The following is a 12823-nucleotide window of genomic DNA, read 5'->3' as shown; positions in this document are numbered from 1 at the left end:
TTATTGTGTTGAGACTTATTCCTCTGCTCAAAATCGTTACATTCGGCCTGCTTTAAAAGCACACAATATCGCAGGTTCCCATCTGTATTTTTCGAATTAGGGGCATCCCTAGTGCTTATCATCTCCCTACCAAGTTACTCTTCTTGGGAAAAAATTTATGGGCATCATAAAAAAAAAACCAAAACCAATTGTCAAAAAAAAAAATCTTTCTTTCGGCTTATCACATCTGAAATACCCGTTTACGTAATTTATTTTGTCCCATCTCTAAAATTCTAACTGATTTTTAAGCCAACCATTCGTCTTAATTAGCCTTATTTTCTCCTAGATCATTTTAATTTTAATGCATATATCTAATAATGACTTTGAATTCCTGTCGCAAAAAAAAAAATTGCATACATTTAAGACATTTTGCAATATAAAAACATTAAAAAAATACGTTACATTATACATTTCAAGGTCCGTTAACACAAAAACAATAAATTGTCCATTTTTTCAAAGACAAAACAATTAAAACACAGAAAAAGCCGAAAACTTCAACCATGAGCATAAAATTGATTTTCATTTCTGCGTATTTCATTCTATTTTATAATAACACAAGATTTTAAAAGTACCTTCGACTTTGACACAAAATTATTACAATGATTGACAGATTGAACTGTAAACAAAATCTGCTTTGACCCGCATTTACAATAACATTACTGACACATTTTTTTTAAACAAAACAATTCATTTTTTTAATTATGCACGGTGATTTGTTCTTACAACTATTTATTTATTTTTTTTCCATTCATTACTACGAGTTTCTTTTGCGGCATATCGGCCTTTTTTTTTTTTTTAAATATTTCTTGTATACTTTTGTTCCTTGTGTGTATGTGTGCTCAATTTTTTTTCTTTTTGTTTTCATTCATCTCTACTACTATTATTTTGCGGCATATCGGCCTTTTTTTCTAATTTTCTTGTATACTTTTGTTCTATTGTGTGTATGTGTGTGTTCATTTTTTCTCCTTTTTTTCTTTAATACCGCGTATGTGTGAATGCTTCTCATTTTTTTTTAATTCATTATTGTTTTATTTCGTTTTGCATTTTTTTCCTTTGTTTTTTTTCTTTTTCGCGTTCTCATCGTCTAGATGTAATGGAACTTTGAACGTTGTGTTTTATCCGTGGTAACGCCAGTTTCTTTTTTTAAATCCACCCTTGCATGAGTGGGCTAGTCACATTCACCAAATTTCATATATGTTGTATTTTGTGTTTCCCTCCCCTGATCCATTTAAATTATGAATAGGATTTAAATTATAAACTGTATTTAAATTATGAATTGCATTTAAATTATAAATTGTGTTTAAATTATAAATTGTATTTAAATTATAAATTGTATTTAAATTATGAATTGTAATTAAATTATAAATTGCATTTAAATTATAAATTGTATTTAAATTATAAATTGTATTTAAATTACAAATTGCATTTAAATTATAAATTGCGTTTAAATTATAAATTGCATTTGAATTATAAATTGTATTTAAATTATAAATTGTATTTAAATTATAAATTGTATTTAAATTATAAATTGTATTTAAATTATAAATTTTGTTTAAATTATAAATTGCATTTAAATTATAAATTGTATTTTAATTATAAATTGCGTTTAAATTATAAATTGTATTTAAGTTATAAATTGTATTTAAATTATAAATTGTGTTTAAATCATAAATTGTATTTAAATTATAAATTGTATTTAAATTATAAATTGTATTTAAATTATAAATTACATTTAAATTATAAATTGTATTTAAATTATAAATTGTATTTAAATTATAAATTGTGTTTAAATTATAAAAGTCAAAAATCAATCTTAGAAATAAACCACATATTTGTATGATAAAAAATATTTTTCTGTGATTTATTTTAATTTAAAGTTGGCCCTCTCTTAAAATACGCTTTATATGTATTTCAAAAAATTATATTTTAATTAATGAAATTTGGAATATATATTCTCTTGAGTAACAAGAGTCCATTTTTAGAGGGCATCCCGACTTTAACATTTCTGAAAAAATATTATGATGATGATGATGATGATAATAATAATAATAATAATAATAATAATAATAATAATAATAATAATAATAATAATAATAACAACTTTTAATCTCTCATACTAATGAACCGATCATTATGTATTTTGGAATTTTAGTATGTAGAATATAAAAATACAGCTTATAATGTGGAAACCTTTATGCATAAATATTAATATTTATTTTGTCTTATTCGCTTATTGTTTATGAACAGATCATTGCGAAGTTTGGAATATATATTGTCTGAACTTTACCATTTAGGAGGTGCACCCACCCAAAGTCATACTCACCCCGCAAAATTTTTAGATATAAAATATTTAATGAAGAAAAGAATTTCTCTGCATTAAATTTTGAGTTGTATTAAGTAATAAATACATTAAAAAAAACCTGGGCGTACGCATGAGCGCCAATTTTTAAGTTAATAATAAAGAGAATAACTGTGGAACTCATGTAGGTTTTGCACTATAGAATAACTGCTTAACTAAAGGCATTGTTCCCCATTCTATAACATTTGCTAACAAAAATACTAATTACAAAAATACTACACAAGGGATACTTCGTTTGATTTTAAATTAAAATAAACACATTCAGTATCCTGAAAAAAAAACCCAATAGTGAACCCTTATTTGGAGTTTAAAGAAGGCGAGTGCTCAATAATCAAATGGAAAATATTTCGATGGCTGTAGATGTAGATATTTAGACGACTAGTGTAGATTATACTTGAATGGGAAACTTGAAATTCAAAATTTAAAGACACCTCAAAACTTATTAAACTGTAGAAATGAAATAGAATCCAACTGTAAACATAGAATAAACTTAAGTTTAGGATGACTATTTACATAACAAAAAATAGCCGTATAAAGTAGCAACAAGTGACAAAATTATTACAAAAGAAATTATTCCACTCAAGCGGTTATAAGATAAGGCTACTTATTAATTTGACACATAAAAAAAGATCTGATATGCTCAATCAATAGATAAGATAAGGATGTCGTATAAAGGTCGGTAAGGCCTTTGTTTCATTCATTAATAGATGAAAATATTAATCCGTGGAGAGAAATAAATTATACAATAATTTAAAATGATAATAACAGCAAATAATTATATTATACACAGTAAAAGCAAAAGAAAAAACCGAAGAAATTAAGTTTTTATTTATTTTTTTAAGCATTTCCCATTTCCTGTATCACGTCGAATTGACAGGAAAACAGGAGACTACTATTTCCAACAAAGATCAAATTGGAGACTAGAAATGTTTTTGTTTTGTTGTAAATTCTATGTTGGAAACAATGTCGAATCCGATACACTTAACATCTGCAGGGAATGTTTTTCTTGGGAAGAATTTTCAAACAAATCTATAAGTTCGTTTTGAATATGAAGAATGAGTCAAATATGTAGAATCGAAATAGAAATAGCGAGAAAGAAAGAAAGAGAGAGAAAGAGATAAAGAGAGAAAGAGAGAGAGAGAGAAAGGAGAGAGATAGATAGATAGATAGATAGAGAGAGAGAGAGAGAGAGAGAGAGAGAGAGAGAGAGAGAGAGAGAAATAGAAAAAATAATCAAATATTGAAAGAAAAGAATGAGACGAACAGATGAAAAGGAAGAAACGAAATAGGAAAAAAGAAAAATGGTTATAGAAAAAAAAAGAAAAAAAAGAAAAGAGAATATATTAAAAAGTAATCTGCAATTATGTCTGATGATTCAAATGGAAAATTCAAAGAAAGCAAAACGTATGGAAGAATAGAACAAGTGGAGGGAAACAGCAAATAATTAAAAAAAATGATGAAAATAATGAATAGAAAAGGATGAGAGGATATTAAAATAAAAATGAGAAAAAGGTGTTAGATGCAAGTATTGTGGAATACAATAATAGCAATTGTGTTCATAATATTTGTTAGCAATAAATAATTAGCAAAAATATCAAGGGATGTGATGTTATGAAGAAGTGATAATAAAGATGATAAGAGATGAAGAGCCAAGTATCGGAAGCAGAAGAAAAAGGAGAAAAAGCAACATAAGCAGTAGGAGTAGCGACATCAAAGCAAAAATAACTCTAATCAAAGAAATTGCACACGAAACGACCACACAAGAGTTGTCGAACATGAGAACCACATGAATACAAAATGGCAGCGCGAAATGAAAGATTCCAAAATAATTATAGACCAATAACCTGTTTACAAGTCATGTCAAAAATTTTTTAAGACACAACTGAACTAACAGAACTCCCACTCCGTTAATGTGTGCTACTCCCTAAAAAAGAAAAAAAAAGATGCCGAAAGATGACAACAGAGAAACATGAAAGTATGTATTTAAGCAAACCCGCAGATATTTAATCGTCATCTCTGACCGCATATACCATGCACTAGATAAAGCAGGGGAAGCTATGGTAACCTTTCATAAACCAAAAGCCATCGCTATATCAAAAACCTTTGATAAAGTCAGGCATGAAATGATCATAATGAAAATTAAAATTAAATCATACAAAATTAAATCATAAAATATTACTGGACGAATGCTAAATATAATTATACCCTTCTTGGACATACACCCAAAATAGGATGATATTAAGATATGGATGTTTCAGAGTTGATCTTCCGATCTTTATTATTTCTGATATTCATAAACAACCCCACCTTGAAAAAAACGTGTCGGCCTATTTGCCGATGATACAAGATCTATAAGGATTCAAGAAAAATAATTAAGCCAATGGAGAGTATTCAGAAAATGACCTTCAGTTCGTAGTGGAATGGGGCTATAAATTAATAGTAGCATTTAATGCTACTAAGACTAAACTTCTTTCTTTTAATAATTATAAGAAGTCTTTTCAACCACTGATAGTCATTACCCAAAACGCCCCTGTATGAGACCCCTTCCTTCAAACTTCTCGGCTTAATGCAACATGAACTATCTACGTTCCTGAATTTATTGAGATGAGGATTGGTTATTCGATATTATTTGAATTCTTCGGACTACTATTCTTATGTTGAGTGCCACCTTACACGAGAAGATGTTCAAACATTACTAGATCATGTGAACTCTATTCGTTCACGTCATTTCACGATGAAAAAAAAAAGAAACACCTAACAAATTATCGTCCCTAGATATCCTGATAAGCCTCACTGACCAGAGTTTTATGTCATCTATATACTAAAAGTCAACTTTCACTGGACAGTACCTAAAATTCAACTCCCATCATCCATAAAATGTAAAGATAAGAATCGCCCGTTGCCTACAAAACCGTGCAAAAACAATATGTAGCAACATCAGTGCATATCAAGAGGAGATGGACAGTTTAAGAGAAATGCTCTACCGGAACAACTATCCAGCGAGCATGACATCAGCTCCAAGAAATCTGGACCAGACAAAAAAAGGACACCACTAAGAAACTCACCACAGTTTGTATACCATATATGTAAGGCTTGTCCGAAAAAAAACTTCAACGAATATGTAATCCATATGACATCAGGACAGTATTCAAAATCTATTCATCTCTAGAAACAACTTATGCGAGTTAAGCTCTCCACAAAAAAAAAAGAAAAAAAAAGAAGATAACTGTGTATATGAGATCCCATGTAAATTTGGAAAACTATACAAAGGTGAGATATGTTGTCCACTAAAGTATGGTTAGAAGAACATTGAAAAGCCGTAGTACATGGAGACATTTAATAGTTGGGAATGGCTGACCATATATGGAGGGAAAAGGGAAACCATCTATTATTATGGGACAAAGTAAACATGATAGACAGAGAAGAACGGTTGAGAGTAAGACGACTCAAAGAAGCAGCACATATGCTGGGGAATAACCAATTACTAAGTAAACCTAGTATAGAATTTAACACGATATGGGGCTGTTAATTATAAATAATAGATAATATATACAGTAATAGGTAAATAATAACAATGGTTAATCACTAATCCATCCCCACTTATCAACCATCATGATGTTGATGAAGAAGGGAAACAAAGAAAATACATGGAGCTTGCTGGAGATTCGAAATAGATGACAAAAAATAACATAATAAAAATAATGTAGTCATTACGTTTGTTTGCTTCCACTCGTGTTCGTTGAAAAAGAAGCTTTTTAGTGCAGAATCGTCTCCGTTGACTGAGTTGCGCCTCCTACGTTGTGCTAATTGATTAAAGAGTCTAGATTGGTTGTCAATTGAGAGATGAAACGTACATTAAAGAAAATAACAGACAAGCAAAGGATCGACAAATTGAATAAAGTGGAGTTGGAGGTGAACAGCCAGACCAGCAGGTTAGCCTTCTCTGTTGCCGTGAAAATTACCCTATGGTTGTTGAATAGTGGGAAATTGTTGATTGCCCATTATATTTACTACACGAAAATAAATTTTTCCAGAAATCGCGAGTTTCTAAATTCTGCGACTTAATGTGTTTTCTGGTGATTTCGGTATGTCTTCTCTTTGCTGCGGCTATTTCACTCTTGCAATTATTTCCAGCTTCTATATACTTTTGTCTCTTTGTACTAAACTTATGTCGGATAAGTCTGTGGAATGCATGCTGCGTTTGAGCAATGGTAGCTGCACAAGTAGAAGTGAACCATTGGGATAAATGGTATTTGCTATGAAACTTCCGTATGGGAACATGTGATTTGAACCATCCAGTGGCCTCATTTGTATACTATTCAGCAGGAACAGAAAATATTCTACTCCATGGGTCATCTCTGATGTGTTCCTCGATGGCTTCCCAGTCAGCCTTCTTGGAGTGACGTGTTGTTCTGAGCAATGAGTCGATAGATTAGGGTTATGTCTACCAATATTACAACGTGATCGGCATTCCAGAGTGGGTTATGGGGATTTGTAAAAAATATTCTTGGAAACTGTGGTTAGAAATAGGTATAGAAGTGAGGCTTGCTGATCCCGACCATCTGGGATAATTGTAAGGGACGTGACAGTCTGTGTCAGGGAATGGTATATAGAAAACTATGCGCCTGTATAACTAAAGAAAAAAGCCAATTACTGTGGTGGAAAGAACAGTCTGATTTTGATAAACATTAACCCTCACAAATGCATTTTAGAAATTTTATCACCGCACAAACAGAAGGGCTCGGCATATAAAATCCACAGTAGGTTCTTTGATAAGACAGGGGCGCGTTTGAAATGGATGTTTCTGTTTTTAACACAATTGAACCAAGATACTTGACTTTTGAATTTTAAACTTTAATTATCCAAATAATTTTATAAAATCCACCGTAGATACTTTACAGTGCACAGTAGACTACAATAGATTGCGGACTAATCACTGCGGGGAGGCATGTGAAGCTTCCTCCTGATGTACCATGGTGAGTCCCTGACTAGAGTAGGCAACCAATCCATTTAATTGAAAAAATGGGCAATTTCACCCATTTCGATGACAATAAAAATATTGGAAGTGTAAAAAATTCGTTGATCCTAATCCAATTCTAGGCAACGCCGGGTCTCCCTGCTAGTATATTATAAACCTAAATCTGACCCCCACAAAAAATTCGTACACACATTTTGTAACAGATGGTTTATATCACACAAAATAGTCAGAAACGGAAAGAATGATATGAGAGAGCAGTATCGATACGTCCACTTGAAAAGGGCGGAGAGCGCTGGGATGCTAGTGAGACTTGTTGACACTCAAAGTTATTGTGCGCCAGTGTATGTGTGTTCGAGTCTCGCGCGAAACATTGTTCCTGCGATTCGAGTCTGCAGCCAGCTGGAAGAGGTTGTATTTTTTCCAATCCAGCCCTTCTCAAAATTTCGACATAACTCTAAAAGAACTTCTGTCTTTTTTTTTTTTATAGATCCAGTTTGCTGTACCATTAAGATGACAGCTGGACCCTCATCGTGTTTCATTTACAAAAGGATCATTTTAATGAAATTTGGCTGTTCAGTCACAATAAAATAAATCAAAACAAACTACATCCCCCTTTTTGACCCAAATCTGTAAACGACAATAAAATCTTCTTTTTTATTTTCTAGGATTAAAAAAAAATGTTTTAACAGCAAAATATTTCGTTAACGCCCGTATCCGATTTTATTAATCTGATGTCACATTTTTTAGTTACATTTTTCTAAAAAAAAAAAAAAAAAAAAAAAAAGAAATCTTACAAGGATAAAAAGTTCGAAGAAAACTTCAAATTAATGACATACTCTTTTTTTTTTTTTTTTCTTTCTACTCATTTTTTTTTCTTTTTGGCTTTCACTTTCATATTATTTGAAGTAATTATTTAAATATTTATCATTTATTTTATGTTATTTTATATTCATAAATATACCACCTTTTTTGGCAATTTTATAAGTTCCAAATCTTAGCGACCATTGATCAGAATTTAACAAATGAAGGCTTGTTGAAAAGGTACTGACCTGAATTGTGTGGTGAGATGTGTGACATTTTTCCTTAAGGTCGCACATTAAGGGGATCATCCATCATCCAGCCTATTTTTTTTTTTTTTTTTACAGCCAAATAATATTTCAATCATACTAATTTGCTTTCTTAGTTTTGCATATGAATTACAAAATATCTGATAGTTTCTCAAAACCTTTGGCCTTGATGGAGGGCAGACTAAAACTTGCTTCTATGGTTTCAAATGATCTGAAATAACAGCAAGGGGAGATTGATTCCAAATATGTTATATCTACCTTTTTGTTTTTCATACCTAAAGTAAATTTCACAGTGTATAGCGCTTATTTGTATACTTCATAATCGTACCTTATTTCCAAAAGAGGGGAGACATAACATATGAGAAATATTTGGAATCAAGTCTCTCCTTGCTGTTATTTCAGATCATTTGAAACTATAGCAGCAAGTTTTAGTCTGCTCTCCATCAACGCTAGAGGTTTTGGGTGTATATATATATATATATATATATATATATATATATATATATATATATATATATATATATATACACGCACGCACACACACAAACACATATATATATGTATGAATGTTAGCAATAAGTACTGATCTATTGTGATAAGTAATAAAATCGTACATCTAAAAACAAGAATAGGTTTAAGGATCTCAAAATTTATGTTAGGATTGCATGCAAGGACCCGTAGCTTAATGGATTAAGGACTCGGTAAAGTTCAGTTGTAAGTAACACTCTATTGGAGGTTGCAGGTTCAATCCTCTATGCGGGCAATACTCTGAATGCGAATCGTTAAACTCGGGAATCTTTTTGTCAAATTACTTAAGACTTCTACCCGGTCATGGTTGAGGGAACGAGATCCTATTACACCCACGGATTAAATAAAGGATTCTGTTAAAAGTTTTATGCAAATTCTCCAATTTGACAGGATGCACCTGTAGGTCATCGGCCGAATGGTTGTGAAATTAACACTCAAGATGAAAACGGTAGATAGAATGATTCGTCTTATACATGTATATTATTTTAACTTCATGTTTTTTTTTTACTTCTAAGTGGATATTAGTAAAATCTATTGATTTTTCACCCCCCCCTTTTTTGTTAAAGCATTCACTTTAAACAAGGCTAGCGATATTGGCTTGGAGTTACTAATGGCCAAAAGGCGATCACACAAAATGAAACTTTTAGATCTTGGAGATACTCTAAATAAAGAGTTGATCAGCGAGTGTCTGATCACATTACACATGAATTTCTGCATGTTAGTACAGTCGGAGAAGCAGGTTACAGGGAGGGAATTCAAAAGTTTCACAGTTTGAAGAAATAAACTTTCAGAATAAAAGGCTCTCCAGCATTAGGAAATCTCTTCAGTGAAGGGTCGGATTTTGCTGCTTGTCAGGTTAATCAGAGTATTTACAGCGCTATAACTTTGCTGACGTACTTTCCACTAAAATACTTGTAGAACAAGCACTTTGAATGCAATATTGCGGCGATAGGACTGATGCTGGTGCTTGGCCAATAGTATAGAACCTGTTAGATTTGAGACTCTTTTTTGGACCCTATCCAATGTATATATATATATATATATATATATATATATATATATATATATATATATATATATATATATAATTATTTTCTACTATAATAATGAAAATAAAGGTACATTCCAAACATTTTATTTAAAAATTTGCATTTTTATTAAATTAGGCTTTTTACAAATAATCAAAATTATAAGACCAAGGGTATAAATTGTTAGATTTATGATAATTCTAATATTTTTAGTTCAGTTAGAGATTAGCAATCACTGTGTATATATATATATACATGCCCAAAGCAAGAAAACTAACCGAAGTTGAGCGCTCTAGAATTCTAGGATTCCATAAACAAGGTTTGTCACAGCGAGCGATAGTAGCTAAAGTAAATCGCAGTAAAACTGTTATTTGCAACTTTCTAAAGAACACTGAGAATTATGGAAAAGAAAAAACCTTTGGTAGGCCCCGAAAATTTCTCCTGCATTGAGTAGGAGAATCAGACGGGTTGTTATGAATGACAGAGGACTTTCTTCTAGTCAAATTAAGGCGGTTACAGGTGATGATTGCAGTCCAATAACCATAAGACGACACTTACAACAAAAAGGTATGGTAAATAAAAAGCGTAAACAAATTCCTCGATTGCTTCCACACCACAAAGTGGACGGCTTAAGATTTGGTCGTGAATACCAAATCTGGGGATTTGAGAAGTGGAAGAAAGTCCCGTTTTCTGATGAGAAAAAATTCAATTTAGCTGCTCCTGATGACTTCCAGCGATATTAGCATGACAAAAACATGCCCCTTGAAATTTTTTCCACGCGTTATAGTGATGGAGGGTCCGTAATGGTATGGGGTGCCTTTTCTTACAGAGGGACGATGGGGCTCCAGGTGGTGGAAGGTCGTCAGACAGCAGCTGGTTATGTTAGCATGCTACAAAAAGCATCTTTGATAATGGAGGGTCATCGTTTGTGTGAGGATGGATGGTTATTCCCACAGGATAATGCTGCAATCTACACTGCAAGACGGACCTTGTGCTTTCTACAAAAAAAAAAAAAAAAAAAAAAAAAAATATGGAGTCCATCTCTTGGGACATCCTGCATGCTCACCGGACTTGAACCCAATTGAAAATGTTTGGGGATGGATGACAAGAGAGGTTTATCGAAATGGCAAACAATATTCATCAAAAAACTTCGTGAAGCCATCTTCAGAAACTGGAGCAGGATCCCCCGCACCTTAATGGAAACCTTTATTTCTAACATGCCCCAAATAATTTTTGAAGTCATCAAAAGCAGTGGAGGTAGAACTCATTATTAGGTTTGATTGGTGAATGTTTTCTACACTTTTCATACACTTTTTGTACAATTTAATAGAATTTTCATCTCTGGTCTTATAATTTTGATCATGTGTAAAAAGCTCAATTTAATAAAAATGTAAATCTTAAAAATGAACCTTTGGAATGTAGCTTTTTGCTTTCATCAGCTTTTCTATTATAGTATTGGTAACCTTAAGTTGGAAGAGTTTAAAATCTATCCTTAAAAAAAGTTTTTTTTAAAAAAGATTTTTAAGTGATCTTAAATTTTTGATCAGCAGTGTATATATATATATATATATATATATATATATATATATATATATATATATATACAAGCATTTCAGCCCAGCGTTGCCGGGGGTTTGGATGTGTATGTTGAGGAAAAAAGTGGTAGTAGGAAGGCAGGCTCGAACCCTTACCGCGAAGGAGGAAAAGAACGGGGAAAAACGTGACGTCTTTGCTGTTACGACCACCGCCAAACCGGAAGTGACGTAAGTTTAAATTAAGGCTAGACAATCGAAAAGAGGGGATGACTTTCGACAATATCGGCGAAAAAAAGCGACCCCTCCCTGTAGAAAACTGTCCAGTTGAAGGTGAAGAAATTAATGTTTTTAGCCAATTTTTCGAGATTTGTCGTCTGAAAGGTTAAAAACGATACTGATCTTGTGAAAATCCGTCGCCTCTGTCGAAAGTTTTAGGCAAACATGCAAACATACATACATACATTTATATATTGGTAGTTCAAATTTTCGACCCAAACCGATTAAAAAGCTTGCCTTATCTCTGAATACCCTTTATGTAAAATTTCAAATGTTTAGACCAGAAATTGTCTGAGTAATTTATTAGAGACCGCAGCGGTCAATATTTTTTTTTAACTTTGACCCCTATTATCACCCCTTAAGATTTATTGTTTTGGGCTCAAATCAAATTATTAAGTTAGATCCATGTCCAAGGAACCTATATCTAAAATTTCAAGTGTTTAGACCCAAAATTGTCGGAGGAGTTTGGTAGAGTTCTCAAAGGTCAAATCATTGAATTTTGACCCCTGAACAGCAAAATTTCTGGCTGAAAACTGATTACAAAGATTTTTTGATATCTCAATAACCTGTATAGCAAATTTCGAGCCTGTAGGCTGAAAATTGACAGAGTTATTGTGTAGGGAAATGTACACAGACAGACCGACACACAGACAGACAGACACTTTCACTTATATACAGTATATATATAATATATATATATATATATATATATATATATATATATATATATATATATATATATAGAGAGAGAGAGAGAGAGAGAGAGAGAGAGAGAGAGAGAGACTAGTGGTTGATGCACCGGCCCATATGTGGCAACAAAACTCCATATATGAGCAAATCGTGGATTTAAAGAGATGTAGAATACTGTCAAGTGTAAGTATTTTTCCATCGAGGTAAAAGAAAACCAAGTTTTTTTTGCAGCAGCCTTGGAAATCTTTTCTATGTATTTATTTTAATTTAGAATAATTGCTAATAGTTGCATTGTAATTCACTACATGATGCTTGCGAAGTTA

This window comes from Euprymna scolopes, chromosome 11 (genome assembly GCF_053919585.1).
Source record: "Euprymna scolopes isolate OS-2025 chromosome 11, ASM5391958v1, whole genome shotgun sequence".
Classification (NCBI taxonomy): domain Eukaryota; kingdom Metazoa; phylum Mollusca; class Cephalopoda; order Sepiida; family Sepiolidae; genus Euprymna; species Euprymna scolopes.
Note: the sequence above shows the minus strand (reverse complement) of the source record.